Genomic DNA, 19641 nt, shown 5'->3' with positions numbered 1-19641 from the left:
CTCAGGCAAAGTGAAAGCAGAGCTCTAGACCTCCAGCACTGCCTCCAGGAAAATGTCCAGAATCCCCAGGAAGCAGGACATGGGGGAGCCCTTCATTCCCATTATATGATTCAGCTGTGCTTGTGTCAGGTGGGGAGTGTGGTTGAAAGGAAAGTCCAATGCTATAAAGAACAATATTGCATAAGAACCTAGAATGTAAAATCTATGAATCAAGTTAAGCTGGACGAACATTAATTATCTTGGGAATCAGTAAACTAAAGTGGATGGGAATGAGAAAATTTAATTCAGATGACCATTATATTGATTACTATGTAAAAAAAGCACATCTTAAACTTAGTAATAGAGGGGACAAGGATAAAACAGTATCAGAATATGTAGGAATGATATTGGCTGAAGATGGAAAAATGGATAAAGAAATTAGCATTCAAAGAAGCATCTCATACCAAGCATGTTCATGCCCACTTTATGTTACCAATGCCAAACATGGACACTTGAAATAGAACATCAGTGAAAGTTAGTTATCATGGAAATAAGATGTCTGAGGAAAGCTGCCAGAGTGACCAGAAGGGATAAAATAAAAAATGAGATTATAAGAGAGAGAATTGGAATAGAACCAATCAAACTATATATAAAAAAGCAAGTTAAGTGGTTTGTTCACTTGGCGAGAAAGTCTTGGGATTCTATACCATACAAGGTATATAAAAAAAGAGAAGGCCAAAGAACACGAGGTGGACGCAAAAGAAGATGGAGAGAGAATATCAAAGAGATGCTAAAACAGCATCAGATAACAATGTTTGAGGCCACCTGTGTGCAAGAGACAGAACTTTTTGTACCTCAGTAGATTTGAGAGGAGTTTTTCATTTGCTTAGAAGTGTATAAGTAACCAAATGCAGATCTGCAATACCATGTCTAAAACTGACCAGGTAAGTTTACAACATACTAAAAATAGGTGGTTTCCGTCACATGATCATGGTCACCATCTTGACTTTGCAGGTACCTGAGTAATGCTGACTCTCCCCCTCCCCCATCTTTATATTTATTTTACCTCAGGTCCTTTTGTTCCTTTGAGATTTTTTGAATATTTAGGCTGTTTCAAATACTCAGTTCTTAGGCCTCTGAGGCGATGCATCTCTCTTTAGAAGCATTTCAGTTCTTTCTTTTCCAAAAAATATGATGAATGCATCTCCTTGATGTATTAGATCAATGGTTCTCAACCTGTGGATCACGACCCCTTTGGGGGTCGAATGACTCTTTCACAGGGGTCGCCTAAGACCATCGGAAAACACATATTTTCAAAAAAATACAAAAAGCTTAAAATAATTGTATGGCTGGGGGTCACCACAACATGAGGAACTGTATTAAAGGGTCGCAGCATTAGGAAGGTTGAGACCCACTATATTAGATCAAAATGTTAAGTTCATGTAAGCTGCCATCTTTCTTCTGATTTTCTCCTTTTCAAAGAATTCTTCCTTTACACTCAGTGAACATGGGCCTTTCCAAGTTTAATTTGGTGCAATTTCTGAGGTAAAATTTTGAGATGGGTGTTTTTTCTAGAGCGTGTGTGTGTGTGTGTGTGTGTTTGTTTACATATGTACACATACACACATACATATATAAACACCCATCTCAAAATTTTTATATATCTATATGCAAACACATATGTATATGTATGGTGTATATGTATGGTGTATATGTATGTATGTATGTATGTATGTATGTATGTATGTATGTATGTATGTATGTATGTATATTCTCTTCTTTAGGTCTCTTCTTGAAATATTTTTCTTCAGGGTTTTAATCCCGTTGAGCTTGAGCCCATTCCTTCACCTTCAAACTCAAGGCCACCATCACTCCGCAGCACAAATGTGGTGCCTTTTGAATAAAACGGCTTCTTATTCTTCAAAATAATCGCTGAGAGAAATTTCCAGCAGTCAGGCGTGGGAGGTTCATGAAGAAGCGCTATTTTACAAAAGGAAAAGCATCTTTTAAAGTCGCACTTCTGAAAACCTGCCTCACGTTTGTTCCCTTCCGCTTAAGTCTAGAGAACTCTCCCTTCAGTTTAAATAGCTGGTCCCTTCGGGGCCCTTTTAACGGTCCGGTCCTTTCTAACGGTCTCTTCACACGGGGCCGGGCTTCCCGGGGAGGAGCGTCCAGCAGGGGCGTGGCCATTAGCTTCTACCAGGCGCTGGGGACCCCAAGCGAGAGGTGCTGCTCGGCCGGGACGCGGTGGTGTCATTGGCCGAGCAGGAGCGGCTGCGGGGGTTGCTGCGGCTGGAGATGGCGCTCTTGCGCGGCATCCAAGCGCTGGCCGAAGACCCGGGCCCGGCTTCGAGGCGAGGGAGGAAGCCCGGCGTGGCAGCGCTGCGGGCAGCGCTGCTAGGACTGACGGCGAAGCTGGAGAAAACTGGAGAGAGCGGCCTGCCCGGGGATGCCGCGGTCGCTCTGCAGCTCGCCCTAGAGGCGCTGCTCGAGAAGCGGCCGCGGGATGCTGTCCAAGCGCTGCTTCGGGAGGAAGGGCGCGCCCAGCCGAAGAGACTGCTAGCTTTGACCAAGGCCCTGCAAGAGGAAGGCTGGGACGAGCGAGGGGACGAGCTGCGCCCGTTGCTAGAGAAGACGCTGCACCTGGTGCGCAAGGAGAGGAGCTGGTCGGCTGCTGATCTGGACAGGGCTGTTTGGGCAGGTCCGCTGGAGGAGGAGGAGGCTCCAAATGGGGCCTTGCCAGAAGTCCCTTTGGAGGGGTCAGGACTGGGGCACAGGTGGCCCCAAGAAGTCCCCTCAGAGAACTGCCCAAAAGACCCTCATCAGGATCATCTTGTGCCAGGAAAGATTGTGCCCGCTGATTTAAAGTCTCACCTGCCAAAGAGGGCCTATGGGTTGCAGGTAAAGCTTCATGCCCCCTCTTTGAAAGGGACCCAATGGAGGATGACAGAGGACCTTCAGGATGTCTTGCAGGAAGCCACTGGAAGAAAGTTGGGTGCTCTGGCCTGCTCCTTGTGGAACCAGGACCCCCGGAAGATTTGTAGCCGTCTCTACCAACTTTGTTGCCAGTGACTTCAGCCCAAAAGGAAGACAAAGGGGCAGATGCTGGACTTCTTGATCCTGGAGGACTTGGTGGCTCTTCTGCCCCCCGAGATGGAGAGCTGGGTCCGGGAATGTGGAGCAGAGACCAGCGCCCAGGCGGTGTCCCTGGCTGAAGGTTTTCTCCTGAGCCAGGTAGAGGAGCAGAAGAAGCAGTGGGAGATGCAGGTGAGAAACCTTCACTTGGCAAAATCAAGGTGGAAACTTAAAGAATGATGGGATGTTGAGATACTTACATGTTGTAAATATACAAGTAGATGTTTATTTTATTTTATTTCTTAAGAAAATTTATATGGACACCCCATTCCCTCAGTGACCCTGGGCAGCTCACAGAAATAAAACCGTAAATATGAAAACCAATAAACTCCCACATACCCCTGGCAACAACTATCATACTAACCATTCTGTGTCATTCTTGAGTCCTTAGGCCCTACTGACTTTCTTAAGAGATGAGACCCATAACATATCCGTTTTTTTGACTCTGATGGGTTGAGTAGATGTAATTAGTAAAAGAGAGTCCTTCAAATAATCTGGCACCAGCCCATGAAGGGCTTTAAAGATGACAACCAGCATCTTGAATTGGGCTTGGAACCTTATTGGCAACCAATACAACTCCTTCCTTTAAGAGAGATGACACGTGTGCAAAATCTAAACTTGCAGAAAACCATGCGGGCTGCTGCCTTTTGAACCAAATTGGAGCTACTAGAGAAAGTACTTTTCAAGGTCAGCCCATGTAGAATGAATTGCAGTAGTCAAGAGGTCACTAGAAAACAGGTGACTGTGAGCAGGGCTTGTTGGTGCAGGAAAGGGCATTACTGACAAATAGCATGAGCCACAGTGGTGGAGTGGTTAGAATGCAGTACTGCAGGCTACTTCTGGTGACTGCTGGCTGCCGACAATTTGGGATTTCGACTCTCACCAGGCTCAAGGTTGACTCAGTCTTCCATCCTTCCAAAGTGGGTAAAATGAGGACCCAGATTGTGGGGGCAAGAGGCTGACTCTGTAAACCGCTTAAAGAAGGCTGTAAATCACTGTAAAGCGGTATATAAGTCTAACTGCTATTCCTATTGCTATTCACAAAGGCTCTCCAAGTCATGACTTCCACCTGCTCTTGGAGCAGCAATTGCAAGTCCAGGAGAACCTCCAGATTATGTACCAGGTCCCCCTAGGGCACAGCAATCCTACCAAGCCAAAGATCGCAATTGTCTGTGGACCAAATAACCCCAAATCCAGAGTCATTCAGGCTTGCCAAGGTTCAGTTTCAGCTCATTGCTATCCATCCCTTAACAGCCTCTTACCAATTTAAAGCTTAAGACAAATTATTCCATTGAGTACACAGTGAGAATCTGCTTCTTTTTTAAAGTTCTCCTATTTGTTGTTTCTCCAGGTCCACCACATTCAGAGGCTCAACTTGAAGTCAGTCTCTGAAAAGCCCAAGGAAAGGAAGGATCTGCCAGATCCTTTCCAGGAGCTGCTCTTTAGGGGGATCTTCCATGAAGATCAAAGGCAGAACATCTCCGGTAAGAGAAGTTTCCTAGGAAAGAAAATACTTCTTTCTCATTCTTAGGGCTCTCTTTTGCATGATTCTTATTCATATCTTAGTAGTTATGTTTCTAAACATTGCACTTCTGTTACTTTTATCTTACAGGGAAGGAAAAGTTGCCATTCATAAGTTGTTCTCCTTTTTCTGGTGGAGTTGAAAGGTCAGCTGAACTTCCGACTCAGGTAGGAGTGAATTGTTGGGAAGGATAGAGAGATTGAGTGGAGATCTCTTGTTATGGGCTCTACATGTGATGCTGGTGGTTCTGAGCGACATGAAATTAGCATTCATCTTATTGGTCAGCAATACTTACCCTGACCAGCAAGATGAATCCTAATTTCATGTCGCTCAGATTCAGCAACATCACATGTAGAACCCATAACAAAAGATCTCCACCTTGCTGGTCAGTAATGCTTACCTGATGTGGTGGCTCAGTAGCTGAGCTTGTCAATCAGAAAGGTCGGCAGTTCAGCGGTTCAAATCCCTAGAGTCGGGAACGACTAGCACATATGTGTGAGGGAAACCTTTAACGTTTTAATGCTTACCCTAGCTCCCCTCCCAACATTGTTGTGGATCTGACAAGAAGCTAAAATTGGCCTGAATGTTGGTAGCACCTCACAAATCATATCTTTTTGATGGCTCTTTCCATACTTTTGTAACATTGTTTGGGGGGTGGGGCGCAGGATTGATCTCTAAAGAGATCTTGAAATATATCAGCTAAAATGTTAGAAAAGATCCCACCAGGATGTTCTCTTACAACAGGTAGGATGAGAACTAGCGATAGGCTTCTCTGTGAATTGATACAGAAAGATCTTAATTTACATTCACAAAAGTGCCTGACATTCAGTATAGTTCAGTGATGGCAAACCTTTTTTCCCTCAGGTGGCAAAAACATGCACACAAGCATGCGCTATTGCACGCATGTGCCCACACCCATAATTTAATGACCCCCATGCTGTCCCCTCTGTGCATGCGTGTGTGACCCCCCCTGCTGCCACGTGCATTTCCGCATGGCTTTTGGGGGGGGCCTGTGGAGGGTGAAAACAGCTCCCCCCCCGGAGGCTGGAAACAGCCAATTTCCCTACTTCCAGTGGGCCCATTTTTTGCCCTCCCCAGGCTCCAGAAACTTTCTTGGAGAGTGAGGAGGGTGGAAATGGTCTCCCCCCCCCCTGGAAGCCCTCCGTAGGTTGAAAATGCCCTCCCAGAACCTCCATGTGAGCCCTGTGTGGAGACTCCTGAGAAGGGAAGGGCAGTGTGGGCGGGCCAGCCGAAAATCAGCTAGCCAGCACATGCATGAGCGGTGGAGCCCAGCTAAGGCAGTGGCTCCTGTGCCTGCTGATTTGGCTCTGTGTGCCATCTGTGGCACGTGTGCCATAGGTTCGCCATCATGGGTATAGTTGATACATTGGCCATTTCCAACCAACTAAAAATGAAACTAATGGAATTAAAATGGAATCAGATAAAGAATAACCACAATGAATGATATATTCATATACAGTAACTCTAATCTGACAGGGCCTCTGATTGTCCTAATTGGAGACTTGGAAAAACAGGCTTTCTGGAATGCCAACACGGTGGGAGCAATTAACCCTGAATAAGATACCCCTGTAGCCCACTGCAAATCTCTGCTTTGGGAGTCCTTGAAAGAAAATGAAAGAATTTCTAAATAAAACTTCTTTGCTTCTTTTTGTAGGTTCTTGTGTTGTTTGAGGAGGTGGCTGTGCATTTTTCCAAGGAGGAATGGTCTTGGTTAAATCCTGATCAAAAAGCTCTACATAGAGAGGTTATGCTGGAAAACGCCAGAAATGTGGCCTTTTTGGGTAAGGCCCCCTGCGTTGTCATTAGATGCCTAGAAGAAATACTTTATGGTCAGATAGATCCAACTTTGTCTGGCTAGGAAAAGGAGGGGATCTGATTATCTTATTGGTGAGAGATTAGATTAAATGGCATTATAGGTAGTCCTCAACCTATGACCACTGGCTTAATATCTTTTTGAATTAACAACAATGTCCCATAAATAGACCTATGACCGTGCCCTGAAATTATCAGCCCCGCAGACCTTCATGATTGCATCACTAAGATTCAGCCACTTTGGAAGGAGTGACTATTTGGGGCCCTCCCAAGGGGCCTGGGGTCATGTGATTGCCCTTTGGTACCCCAGAAGTCACACATGCTTATGATTTTCTATTTTGAGGCTCAGCTGATTGCACAACAATCAGGGACTGAACAGCAAGTCTTTTGGTTTTTCTCCCATTGACATGAGGACTTTGCAGCCGGCATGCCTTTGCTTACCGAGGTCATATGAGGGATCAATATCCAAGACAGGTGCACTCCCTTCCCCTCCATTGCTGTTGTGTGCAGCACCAGCGGAGCGAAGCGTTACAAGAAAGGTAAGTACTTTTTCCGCATTGACTTATGCTTGGCTTTAATTTACCACCACCCTCAAGTTTTTGTAGAATTTTGTACATGCATGTCGCATCCTCTTCCTGTCTAATTTTCAATTATATTTAATAACACTGTATGCTAGTTTATTCTTTTTAATTTTTTAAAATTCCAATATTTTCCTTCCTTTAGGAGCAGAAAGCAGCCAGGTTAGCTATATACATCTGTTTCATTTATCGTCAAAGCTGGCACCAGCCAGAAAATAGAAAAACGCAACTGGTTGGAAGATTGGAAGATGTGGAGAGACCTGACCCACAGAATTGCCAATAGTCAGACTGTTTATATCATCATCATCATCATCATCATCATCATCATCATCATCATCATCATCATCACTGTATTACTGGTGTATGGTAAGCATTTTGATCTACTATAGTGTGTTAGTCTCCGTTGTTGATGTAGGGCAGAGTTCCCCAACCTTTCTGGATTGGTTGCCCGGGAGGGAGAGGAAGAGGAAATGATTTTGTGGAAGGGGCAAGTGTATGTGCACACATGCTCGTGAGATTTGTGGCAACATTCGTGAGTGGGGCTGCGAGCATCTGTGACAACATGAGCATGAGTAGGGCTGTGGGCGCCTACAGAGGTGCATACACTGACTGGCCACTCATGCGGCCCAGTGGCAATTAGCCCATGGTCTAGTAGTGGCCTATGCCCCACAGGTTGGTGAGCCCTGATCTAGGATGTTTCTTTTATTTATTTTTTTACTGCACTGCATTTGTTTTATAGTATTTTTAAATTTTCTTTTCCAATAGTTTGGAAATATTTGAAAAAAAATAATGTTCAAAGTTTTCAATACTTTCCATTTGCTTTCTCTGGATTTTCTAACAACAATAGAGAACCAAATTTTCTCCCCAAAATACAGTAGCCCTGCATTAAATCCTCTGCTGCTGTTGGAAACATAGAAAAAACAGGTGAGAATGTGTTGAAGACCCTCATCACTTTTCCTCTTTTACAGTATTTTATTTTCTTTATATTTTAGAGAGAGGTCAAAGTATTGGGAAACAAAATAAAATATGTGTATTTAATGCACAATATATATTAGTGTATACACATTGCAAATGTGGCAATGTCTATAGAGATTCTCAGTCATCCAGGTCATGGTTGTCCCAAAGGTGCTTTTTCAGGAGGCAAGTGGACTTTCTTGGGGTTTTTTTGAAGACATTTTTTCCTGAGGAAATCCATTCCTACTCCCACTTCATTGAAAGGTTGTTCACCCCAAATTGTATAGCTAAATGTCTGTAGAGATTCTCACTCATCCATGTCAATTTCCAGAGGAAAAATTGCAGACTATAGGAACCTGGAGCACTACTCATGTGACCCTGAGGACACAGATAAATCTGCTTCAATGACCCTCTAAAAGAAAGCAAATGACCAGCTGTCTGCAAGGAATATGAATCCTTCCATACCTCACTATGATCCTGTCGGAGCTGAAGAAGCTTCTTGAATGAGAAGCGAAATGTCTTCAAAAGAAAAAAAAACAAGAAAGTCCAGTTGCCTCCTGAAAAAGCACCCTTGGGACAAATGTGTCAGTGGTTTCCGTGAGAGAGTCCTACAGATGGCAGGGACCCAACCATAGAACAAAACACTAGTGAAACAATACCATATGTATTGTCTATGTTGTTTCTAAACTCCTGATTTTCAACTTTACAAATTATTTTTACGAGGTTCTTATCCCTTCCTATAAACCAGTGGTAGTCAACCTGGTCCCTACTGCCCACTAGTGGGCGTTCCAGCTTTCATGGTGGGCAGTAGGAGTTTGCTGTAACTTTGCTTTATAAATTTTATAAAGTAAAGTTACTTCCCTACTTTATAAATCACCATTACTGTGGAACCGGTGGGCGGTTAGAAACTTTTACTACTAACAGAGATACAAAAGTGGGCAGTAGGTATAAAAAGGTTGACTACCCCTGCTATAAACCCTGGATTTTCCTCACAAATGGACTGTATGTAGAGCAGGGGTCCCCAACCGCCAATCCGTGGACTAGGACTGGTCCACGACATGCCAGAAACTGGACTGCGCAAACAAGCAAAGCTCCATCCACGGGATACAGGAAGCACGGATAAACCTCTCTCCCCGGAATTGGTCACTGGTGCCCCAAAAGTTGGGGGCCCACTGATGTAGAGTGTGGCCTTCACAGATGACTCCCTTCAATTGTCAAAAATCAGATTCAGCCTTGCACATGCTGTACACCAGGAGTGTCAAACTTGATTTCACTGAGGGCTGCACCAGGGTTGTGTTTGACTTTAGGGGGGCAGGGTGGGTTTGGCAAGGGTGGGCATGGCCAGCTCGATGTCACTTGTGTTGGGGGTGCCTGTGGTGGCCCGAGCACTCTGCCAGAGAAAACAGGTTCCTAAGCTCTGTTTTCTGCTGCGACGGCCTCCTGCAACCCTCTGCCAGCAGAAATGGAGCTCGGGAGGGCTGCATGCAGCCATCCCAAGCTCTGTTTTTGCCGGCAGAAGCACTGCGGGTCAATCCTTCACTGCTTCTAGGGTGCTCTCATGGGCCAGAGCTAAGCATCTCGTGGGTCGGATGTGGCCCCCAGGCCTTGAGTTTGACATCCCTGCTGTACACTGTAAGGAAAAAAATGATCAAGATCGGGATGGGGAACAAGTTAAGAAAAAAAGATGGAATGTGTAAGCACATATTTTATGCAATGAATAAATGAATTTAAAATATATTGTTGCTCATGTCCTGTTGTCCAGGAAAAGAAATTTTTGCCAGATAAGAAAAACACATTCTTGTACTACAGTTCGCCTTCCCCCACCCTAACACTGAAAATAAATTATTCTGAACCAATCTCTCTGTCTCTCCCCCTCTCTTTCTTTCACTTCACAGGATAATACTTTCCAATTATCTCTTGGTTTGGCTGACAGTGTCACATCAAAAGAAACTGGGTTCCTTTTCAGCCAAGTAAGTAGACAAGAAGCAAAGGAAAAGCATCAAACTGGATTTGAAGAGGAAGATCATCAAAGCACTTGACAAGGGATAGAAAGTGAACATCTAGTGCAAGAAAAAGGGCTAGCCCATTTCACCATCTCTGCTTTCATCTCCCCTATTCTGAAGGATAAAGAAAGGATCAGAGAGGTGTTTAAAGGAGCACCAGAATGGATGCCATTATCGCAAGAAACCAAAACTGTTTTTGTTTTGGATTGAGGATCAAATCTAAAAGAGGATTCTGATTAGACTTCTCATTCAGGCTAAGGCGCACAGCAGTTTCATAGTGCTGAAGGAAAGACTGGAGAGGGGTACTTCATGATATTCACTGCCAGCGGTAGATGATTTATGTGGTTTCAGTGAAGATTCAATTATCACAATGTACATGTAACAAGTGAAGCCACAAGCACCAACGAAGAAGCTGCCTAGATGAACTTGATGACATCATAGCAAAAGGCAACTCTTTGTCTGAACAGAAATTCAACATGGACGAAACAGGTGTTTCGGAAGAAAATGCCGGAGTGGATCTATATACAGAAAGGAGGGAGGCCAAAGCGACACCTGAATATAAAGTGTTCAGTGACAGAATAGCACTTCGCATTAGCACTTAGACTTATATAGCACTGTAGCAATAGCACTTATATTTATGTTGCATTTATATTATACTGACAAAGAAATAAAGGGAGACTAGTATGTCTAGTTTAATGAAAAGAGGGACTAGGGGTGACAGTATAGCAGTGGTCCGATATCTAAGGGGCAGCTACAAAGAGGAGGGAGTCAAACTATTCTCCAAAGCACCATAGGGCAGGACAAGAAGAAATGGATGGAAACGAATCAAGGCGAGAAGCAACTTAGAACTGAGGAGAAATTTCCTGACAGTTAGAACAATTAATCAGTGCTTCAACTTGCCTCCAGAAGTTGTGAATGCTCCAACACTGGAAGTCTTTAAGAAGATGTTGGATAGCCATTGGTCTGAAGTGGTGTAGGGTTTCCTGCCTAAGCAGAGGGTTGGACTTCAGGGTCCCGTCCAACTGTGATCCTATTTCTATTCTATTCTATTCTATATCTATTTCAAGGTATTTAGCTCTCATCAGCTAACCATAAATAGCTTGAAATAGATCTATACTAGTCTCCCTTTATTTTTTTGTCGGTAAAATATTAATTCAGCACAAAAAATAGTTGGTCATGAAAGCGACTGCCTGCGAAGCTCTTAGATTGGGGATTCTGGATTCTTTAGTAAAGTTACTCCTTTCTCAACTGTACCACCTTCCCCATGTACAGGAACAGAAGACACTGGATTGTCAGCTGTCAATCAGCTATGCCAACCTGTCTAATGACACCAGTACTCAAGACACAGGAAAAGATTAACTTTGCTGTACATTTATATAGTAGGCAGTTGTAAAATCTGGTTTTGCCCTTTATTTTTGCACAGTAATGCTGTCAGGGATAATGAAACCAGCCAAACACAGAAACGGTTTGAAATGCAGTTTGTATTCTTCCTTCAGCACGAACTGACCAACAAAGCACTAAGGCAATGAATAGTCAGAGCTGCCACCCTGTGCTTCCCACCATCTTTTATAGCTACATTGGTAATTGATAAGCTGCACCCCGCGCGTTTGCACACTCATCACCTTGTGACCCAGAGCGAAACCACCCGGCAATTAATCATGGATTGTTAGCATGAATTTCTTCAGTTTGCGTAGGTGGGACGGTGAGTCTTGGCAGCTTCAGGTCTCAGAGCTGACAAATGCAATATGTCTATAATTATAATACTTGTATTTTTTGTTACTTATAAGTTGTTATTAAAATGTTTATTACTGTAAAATTAAAAATGTTCAGTTCTTTGAAAGATAATGGAAATTGATTACTGAATTAAAGATGGTTGAAGGGAGGGAAAATGTTATGAACTGCTCTGTTCTGAAACTTGTTAGGGCCAATTCTTGAGTTTGGGAGATCTAAATACAATGCCGCGTGATAGCCTACTCCAGCGATGGCTAACCTTTTCTGGACCAAGTGTCCAAAGTGTGTGTGAATGGGTGTGTGCCCAAACCGCCCCAAATGCAATACCCGTGTGGCCCCCGCATATATGCCCTGCCTCCATGCATGTGTGTGTGCCCCCACAAGCCCTACTCCTGTGTATGTGCCCCGCCCCCACACATATGCGCATGCTCCTGCGCACATCCAGCACTTGCCATTATGGGCCTACTCAAACTATCCCGACAGTAGCAATTCTGATTTAAAGATGGCTTACAACTGCCATTTTAAATTCTCACATACATACAGTTCAGTAGTAGTATATGTATTTTTAAATACTGTAAAGATTTTAAGACAATCTTGCTGATGAAATATACTTTGCTTTATCTCATTGTGAAGCAGAATGACACCTCTATGCCACCAAGAGAAAAGAAAAATCTGTTACATGTATATATATATGTATGTATGTATGTATGTATGTGTGTGTATGTATATATATATATATATTGTGTCACAACCCCTGGTAAGCCCCAATTATGGGAGGAAGCTAACTGCTTCCGTCATCTGTCAATCGGCTCATCACAAGAGTCCATCACGACAGAAACCCAATATTTTTACTGTTGCCTTTGTTATATTTGTGTTTTTATTTGTGCTGATAAATAAATAAAGGGAGACTAGTATAGATCTATTTCAAGCTATTTAGCTAGCTGATGAGAGCTAAATAGCTTGAAATAGATCTATACTAGTCTCCCTTTATTTATTTATCAGCACAAATAAACACACACACACACACACACATATATATATACACACACACACACGCACACTGTATATAGTACAGTATAAGACATTCTTATGTTAGGGGTGGCTATCATTTATCAGTCTTCGTAGCTCTACCTGTGGCTATTTGCAGTACTTTATAGAGGATTATTTTTTTGGGTGGCTTCAGATAATAAAGTGATGTAACGCAAGCTTTTCTTTCTAAATTAACTCCAAGTCAATCTTTAGTCCTAGTGACTACAGCTCCCTGGACAAGTTCATTTCATTAGTTTGGTGATACTTTTGGGAAGTGGTTTGCCAGTTCCCAGTGGTGGGTTTCTGCTGGTTCGCACCAGATCGGGAGAACCGGATGGTGAAATTTACCACTCCGGTGAGAAGATGTTTGACCGGTGGATCCGGAAGTAACTTCTGGAACACCTGCCCCAGCCCTGTCATTCCTCGCTCACCCCCGCCAGTCTTTAAGCCGCTCCATCGCTCACTCCCCCACCATCCGTCTGCACTATCCTAGCCCAATTCGGTGTCAAGTCCCATACCTGGGAGTGGAGGTGGTGAACGGAGAAGCATGGAGAGGTCCAGTGGCCCAATCCACCAGACAGCAGCAGCAAGCTCAGGAGTTTTCTCCTGGATTCCTCTGTATCTTGCATCCTCCGTTCTCCCAAAGTTCTTTCCCCAACATGTGATAGCTTTATCCTGGATTCCCCTCTGTCTTGCCTCCTCTGATCTCCCAAAGTTCTTTCTCCAGCGTGTGGTAGCTTTCTACTGGATTCCCCTCTGTCGTCGCTCCTCCATTCTCCCAAAGCTCTTTCCCCAGCATGTGATAGCTTTCTACTGGATTCCTATCTGCCGTGCCTCCTCTGTACTCCCAAAATTCTTTCCCCAGCATGTGATAGCTTTCTACTGGATTCCCCTCTGTCGTGCCTCCTCTGTTCTCCCTAATTTCAGCCCTTAATCCTCTAGTTGTCTATTTTTGGGAGTTTTCCCCCTCTCTTCCCCCCCCTTCATAGGAGTCCCAAAATTTTTTGCTACAAGGCTTGGGGGTGGTGGTCAAGTGACTGAGTGTGCATGAGTGATGTCAAGTTGGCCATGACTGCCAAACCACGCCCACAAAATAGGCCACACCCACAGAATAGGTTCTAAAAAAAATTGAAACCCACCACTGCCAGTTCCTTTTTCCTCAAGCCAATTGAAATCACCTACATAGCTACTGTATATGTCTAAGGCAGGACTTAAACTCATGGTCCCCTGTCCCAAATGTGTTTTTTCAAGATGCAACAACCTTCTGTTTTTTCTTTGAAGACGTTACACTTTCTTCAGCTCTGATTGGATGGTGGGGAATTGAAGAGCACCTTCCATTCTTGCGTGGATTCTAGACTCACAAGAGGCTGGTGTGAGCATATCCTGTTCTTGTATAATTTTTAGAGGCTCTAGAAGACACACGAGAGCATATCCTATCATCCATCTGCAAAGGCTCTGCCAATTGTGTGAGAGCACGCCTTGTTCTCTTGTACTTTCTGGAAGTTCCAGAGACCATGCAACACATAGCCTGTTCTTACATGACTTCCAGAGGCTATATGAGAACATGCTCTACAGCTGTTTTTAGGAAAGCTGCCTCAGGTACATTGTGGGGGCCTCTTAATAGAAGGAGAAAATCACCTGAAGGTAAGTGGCATGCAGCCCTTTGCTATGGGGGCATTGATCCCATTTCCTAAGGCTCACATTACTTGGAAATTGGCATGAGGCCAATTTCTGAGTGGCTAGGGCTGAAGTTGAGACCAGAATGGTAGCAGGTAGCTAAGACTTCTTCAGGCCCCTGGCTTCTAGTTCAAGTTGAAGTTTGGTGCAACTTGGCGGCCTAGTGCTATTAGTGAGGGCAGCCCAGACAGAGTTAGACAGGTGGCTGGGAGCAAGTTGCAGCACCCCTATGGTAATAGGAATAGGTATGCTGCAAAGCACCCACATTTTAGTTATGTGACCATGGGGGCACTGCAATAGTTATAACTTGGACAATGGTTGTAATTCTGTTCAGCATCATTATAATTTCAAACGGTTGTTGAACAGATGGTCGTAAGTTGAAGAATACTTGTACCATAGTAACTTTAAACATTGACAACAATTCATCTCCCCCCCCCCCGATATAGAAAACTACAGCTTTTGTTACTGTCCATAAATCTGATTTTTATTCAGGTACAGAATTAATTTAAACTGTTGGGGGGGGGAACATTATCACCTTCCCCAGCAGTACTGCACAATATGTATTGTTTCATTTAACAACCTTAAATGACTGAAGGAAAACTGCAAGTGCTAATTGTGATTCACTTAACAACTACTGTAAAGATGGTTGTAAAAACAGATTTGGTCACATGATTGGATTTATGACCATAATTTAATGTGGAAATTCTGGACATAATTGTGGTTGTATGTTGAAGATTACTAGTAAATGAAATTAACTGTATAGACTGCTGTTGTGTTCCCTGAATCCCCCCTGTTTCTCTATTAACTATTGTTTTTACCACAGTTACTGTTAATAGCAGGTATTTCAAGACAGACAAGAAATTAGATCTGGTAATTATAAATCCTTGCTCCCATGGTTCCACTTGTTCACTTCTGGAATATATATTATTAGCCATTTCCCCCTGATTTCTCGCTTCCTTAACTGAACTCTGATTGATAGCAATCCATAAGCAGAATTTATTCAGTGAAATGGTGTAAGTGCAAATTTTGATGGTTTGAAAAACTCATAACAGAGAAGCGATCCACTTCTATACTATGTAGTGTTATACATATGGACATTATAACAACTTGTCACTCAAACACCAAATTTGTAAGACTTAGATCAGAGTATTTAATGTTGGTCAGCAGAACAAACTCCTTTCAAAATAGTGGAGAATATATGGCAGAATTTCACTAGGTCATGGGTGTCAAACTTGCTGCATCACATTGCCATCACATGACGTTTTGCAATGTTTTCCCCATTCACGGAGCTGGGATGGGTATGGCCTGCACATGACGCATCCGGCCTGCGGGCTGCCAGTTTAACACCCCTGCACTAGGAAATTTATACTAACTTCCTGTGCTATGATTTCTTATTTTGCTTCCTCTATCTTGCCTCAATTTTTCATTCATTCTTTTTCTCTTAAGGAAATTGCATTCAAGAGAACAAGGAAGTCTTCCAAATGTTCAGGCACAAAGAGAGAAGAGAAGGATTTGCAAATTCAATGGAACCAAACGAACACAAAAGAAATCTGTCAACAAATGAGAGTAACAGTAGCTCAACTTTCCCATCCACTGAAATCCAGGACTTTCTTCCCAGAAAAGATCAAAACGAAAAAATAAATGTGGAAAGCATGGAAACATTTGAAGAAGGCTCAGATTTATACAAACACCACACAGTTAGCACTAAAAAAGAGGATGCATACCAAAAGGATGAGAAAAGCTACAAATGGACTTCCAATCTTCCCTTATGTAGTGAAATGAATATGGGAAATGAACCATATCAATGTGCAGAGAATGGAAAGCATTTAAGTGAGAGCAATTCCTTTGTTTCCAGTGAAAGAATACATTCAGGAGACAAACCATATAAATGCATGGAATGTGAAAAGAGTTTCAGCAAGCCCAGATATCTTGCTTCCCATAAGAAAATTCACACAGGAGAGAAACCATACAAGTGCGTGGAGTGTGGAAAGAGCTTTACTCAGAAGGTTACTCTTCATTCCCATCAGATGATCCACACAGGAGAGAAACCATATAAATGTATGGAATGTGGTAAGAGCTTCAGGAAGGCTGCCCAGCTTACTTCCCATCAAAAGATCCACAGAGGTGAAAAACCATATAAGTGCACCAAGTGCGGAAAGAGCTTTACCCAAAAGGTTACTCTGAATTTCCATAAAATGATTCATACCGGAGAGAAACCATATACGTGTATGGAGTGTGGAAAGAGCTTCCGGAAGAGCGCTCGGCTTATTTCTCATCAAAGAATCCACACAGGAGAAAAACCTTATAAGTGCACAGACTGTGGAAAGGGCTTCAGCTTGAGCAGTTCCTGTACGTATCATAAAAGGATCCATGCAGCTAATGAAATGTATGAATGCATGGAATGTGGGAAGAGTTTCAGCCAGTGCAGCTATCTTAATATCCATAAAAAAATTCACACAGGGGAGAAACCATATAAGTGCACAGATTGTGGAAAAAGCTTTAGTCAGAAATGTAATCTTAATTACCATAAAATGATTCAGACAGGGGAAAAACCATATAAATGCGAAGAGTGTGGAAAGGGCTTTATCCAGAACTTTCAATTTACCTATCATAAGCGGATCCACACAGGGGAGAAGCCATATTCATGTTTGGCGTGTGGAAAGAACTTCAGGTGGAGCATTCAGCTGACTTCCCATCAAAAGACCCACACCAAGGAGAGACCACATAAATGCACATTATGTGGGAAGTGTTTCAGCCAGCGTGGGAATCTTAATTCCCATAAAAAAACCCATATGCAGGAGAAACCATATAAATGCATGGAATGTGGGAAGAGCTTTACTCAGAAGGCAACTCTGAATTCCCACAAAATGATTCACACAGGGGACAGGCCGTATCCATGTACGGACTGTGGAAAAAGCTTACGGAAAAGCGGTCAGCTTACATCCCATCAAAGGATCCACACGGGGAAAAAATAATATAAGTGCACGGAGTGCGGAAAGAGCTTCAGCATGAGCGGTTCCTTTGGAAACCATAAAAGGATCCATGCAGGAGAAGGACCATTTCAATGCGGAAAGAGTTTTACCCAGTGCAGCTATCTTAATTCCCATAAAAAAAATCCACACGGGGGAGAAACCATATAAATGCACGGATTGTGGAAAGAGCTTTATCCAGAAGTGTAATCTTAATTCCCATAGAATAATTCACACAGGGGAGAAACTGCACAAATGTGATGAGTGTGGAAAGAGCTTTATCCAAAACTTTCAACTTACATACCATAAAAGGATCCACACAGGGGAGAAACCGTATAAATGCATAGAGGCCTCACTTACAAGCTCAAAATGAGATTAAAAATAATAAAGAAGAGTCTAAATTGCTGGGGTTAACAATAATAAGCGTTTTAGGACAAATTGTTCCAGTGCAATTCCAGAGAATATATTTGGAGAAATTCTTCCACTGTTACCCTCTGTTCTTATCTTTTTGGACACTTGAGACAGCAGAGGGCCAGAGCTAGATTTCTCCTCTCTTAACCTTAAGCCTGGTGAGATTTGATCTGCCAAATTGCAGGCAGCTGGTAGTCAGCAGAAATAGCCTGCAGTACTGCACTCTTACCACTGTGCCACTCTTCAAGGTAGTTTTTGTCACCTTTACAGCCCAACATAGATAGGATGGGCCACCTTATGTGCAGGACTGCCTATTCCTGATATTTTCTCCCTATCCTACACCATCTGGCAGGATGGGCATGCTCCGGGTCCCCCAGGGTAAAACAATGTTCCTAATGGAGGCCTTAAAAGTCTTTATTTATTTATAAAATTTATTAGCCGCCCATCTTACTATAAGGTAACTCTAGGCAGCTTACAGTGATAAAAATATGTCTATTATCAGTGGTTCCCAACCTTTTTTTGGCCATGCCCCTCCTAAGCATCTCTAAAATCCTGATGCCCCCCCGTGACATATAATTCTTAGTTTACTCAAAAAGTTAACTCTACTAATGCAGAGGAAGCCTAAAAGGCCATTAACTTGGTTTAAATAAGGTTCAAATTGCCCCCATTAAAAATCAAATTGCCCCACTTTGGAGTGCGGGCCCCACGTTGGGAACCACTAGTCTGTATGTATACAATGAAAACAAAAATAATTACAATCAAACATTAAAACTTAAGGACACTTGGGGAGAGTGGGGGCGGACTTGGGAAGGTGAGATCTGTTACTAGAGCAACTACCTCCCTTGTGCTGTTCCTCCACTGGGGCCCCAAGCTAACTAGTAGAGCCATGTCTTTAGGCCCTTATGAAAGGATTGGAGGGTTGAGGCCAACTTCATCTGTTGGAATAGGTGGGACAGGCCAATCCTGGTGGGATGAGATGGTTCCTTCAAGTAACCTGCATCCATGCCATGAAGAGATTTAAAGGTGATCACCCACACCTTGAATTGCCTCATTTTCAGCAAGAGACATCCGTTCAGGGTAATGGATTCATATTTACAACCATGTGGTTTGCTTCATGACTATGTTGGCTCACCTTAGGCCATCGTAAAACGTCTCATAAAATCAAGTCCTGTAAATCAATGGTGCCTTGATTTATGACAGCAGTGACTTACAACTGAAATTACAAGTGCCATTATGGTTGTAAGTTGAGGTCTTTCTGTAGTGGTTAAAAACCCAGGCTAAAAACTTGAAGACTGTGAGTTATCATTCCACCATAGGCATGAAAGTCACTCTCTCAGCCCACACCACCAGGTTGGTCAATTTTCTGTCACAATCAATGGATAGACGTTCAGTTAATCCAACCCCCCCCCCCCCAAAACAAAACAAAACAAAACAAAACAGACACCATTTGACTTACAGGAAAAAGGCTAAGAAGAATAAAAATAAATAAATTTCTCCTGAAGTGTAAGTGCATTAGGTTACATGTGATCTTCCTCCACGGAGCATGAAAGTTCTGATTGCAACAAATTCCTGCCTGCTTAAATAGCACTTAGACTTCTATACCAATTCACAGTGCATTGCAGCCCTCTCTAAGCGGTTTACAGAGTCAGCATATTGCCCACAACAATCTGGGTCCTCATTTTACCGACCTTGGAAGACTGAGTCAACCTTGAGCCTGGTGAGATTTGAACTACCAAATTGCAGGCAGCCAGCAGAAGTAGCCTGCAGTACTGATTTTAACCACTGCACCACCATGGCTCAATTCCAATTCTGCACCATGC

The 19641-nt window shown here is 43.2% G+C and overlaps 1 pseudogene across 1 annotated transcript; it reads left to right on the top strand.

Annotated features, from left to right (window-relative positions):
* Window positions 1-2246: 2246 nt before the first annotated feature.
* On the top strand, window positions 2247-18226 carry LOC106555912 (uncharacterized; annotated as a pseudogene). The gene is made up of 6 exons (XR_015695840.1): window positions 2247-3246; window positions 4466-4598; window positions 4727-4803; window positions 6312-6438; window positions 15888-17456; window positions 17533-18226. The product of XR_015695840.1 is annotated as an uncharacterized LOC106555912 (transcript).
* The last annotated feature ends 1415 nt before the right edge of the window (window positions 18227-19641 follow it).

The sequence above is a fragment of the Thamnophis sirtalis genome, unplaced genomic scaffold (genome assembly GCF_051295495.1).
Source record: "Thamnophis sirtalis isolate CommonGarterSnake01/CBP01778 unplaced genomic scaffold, rThaSir2_p1.2 scaffold_3, whole genome shotgun sequence".
Classification (NCBI taxonomy): Eukaryota; Metazoa; Chordata; class Lepidosauria; order Squamata; family Natricidae; genus Thamnophis; species Thamnophis sirtalis.
This window is presented reverse-complemented; position numbering and strand designations above follow the sequence as displayed.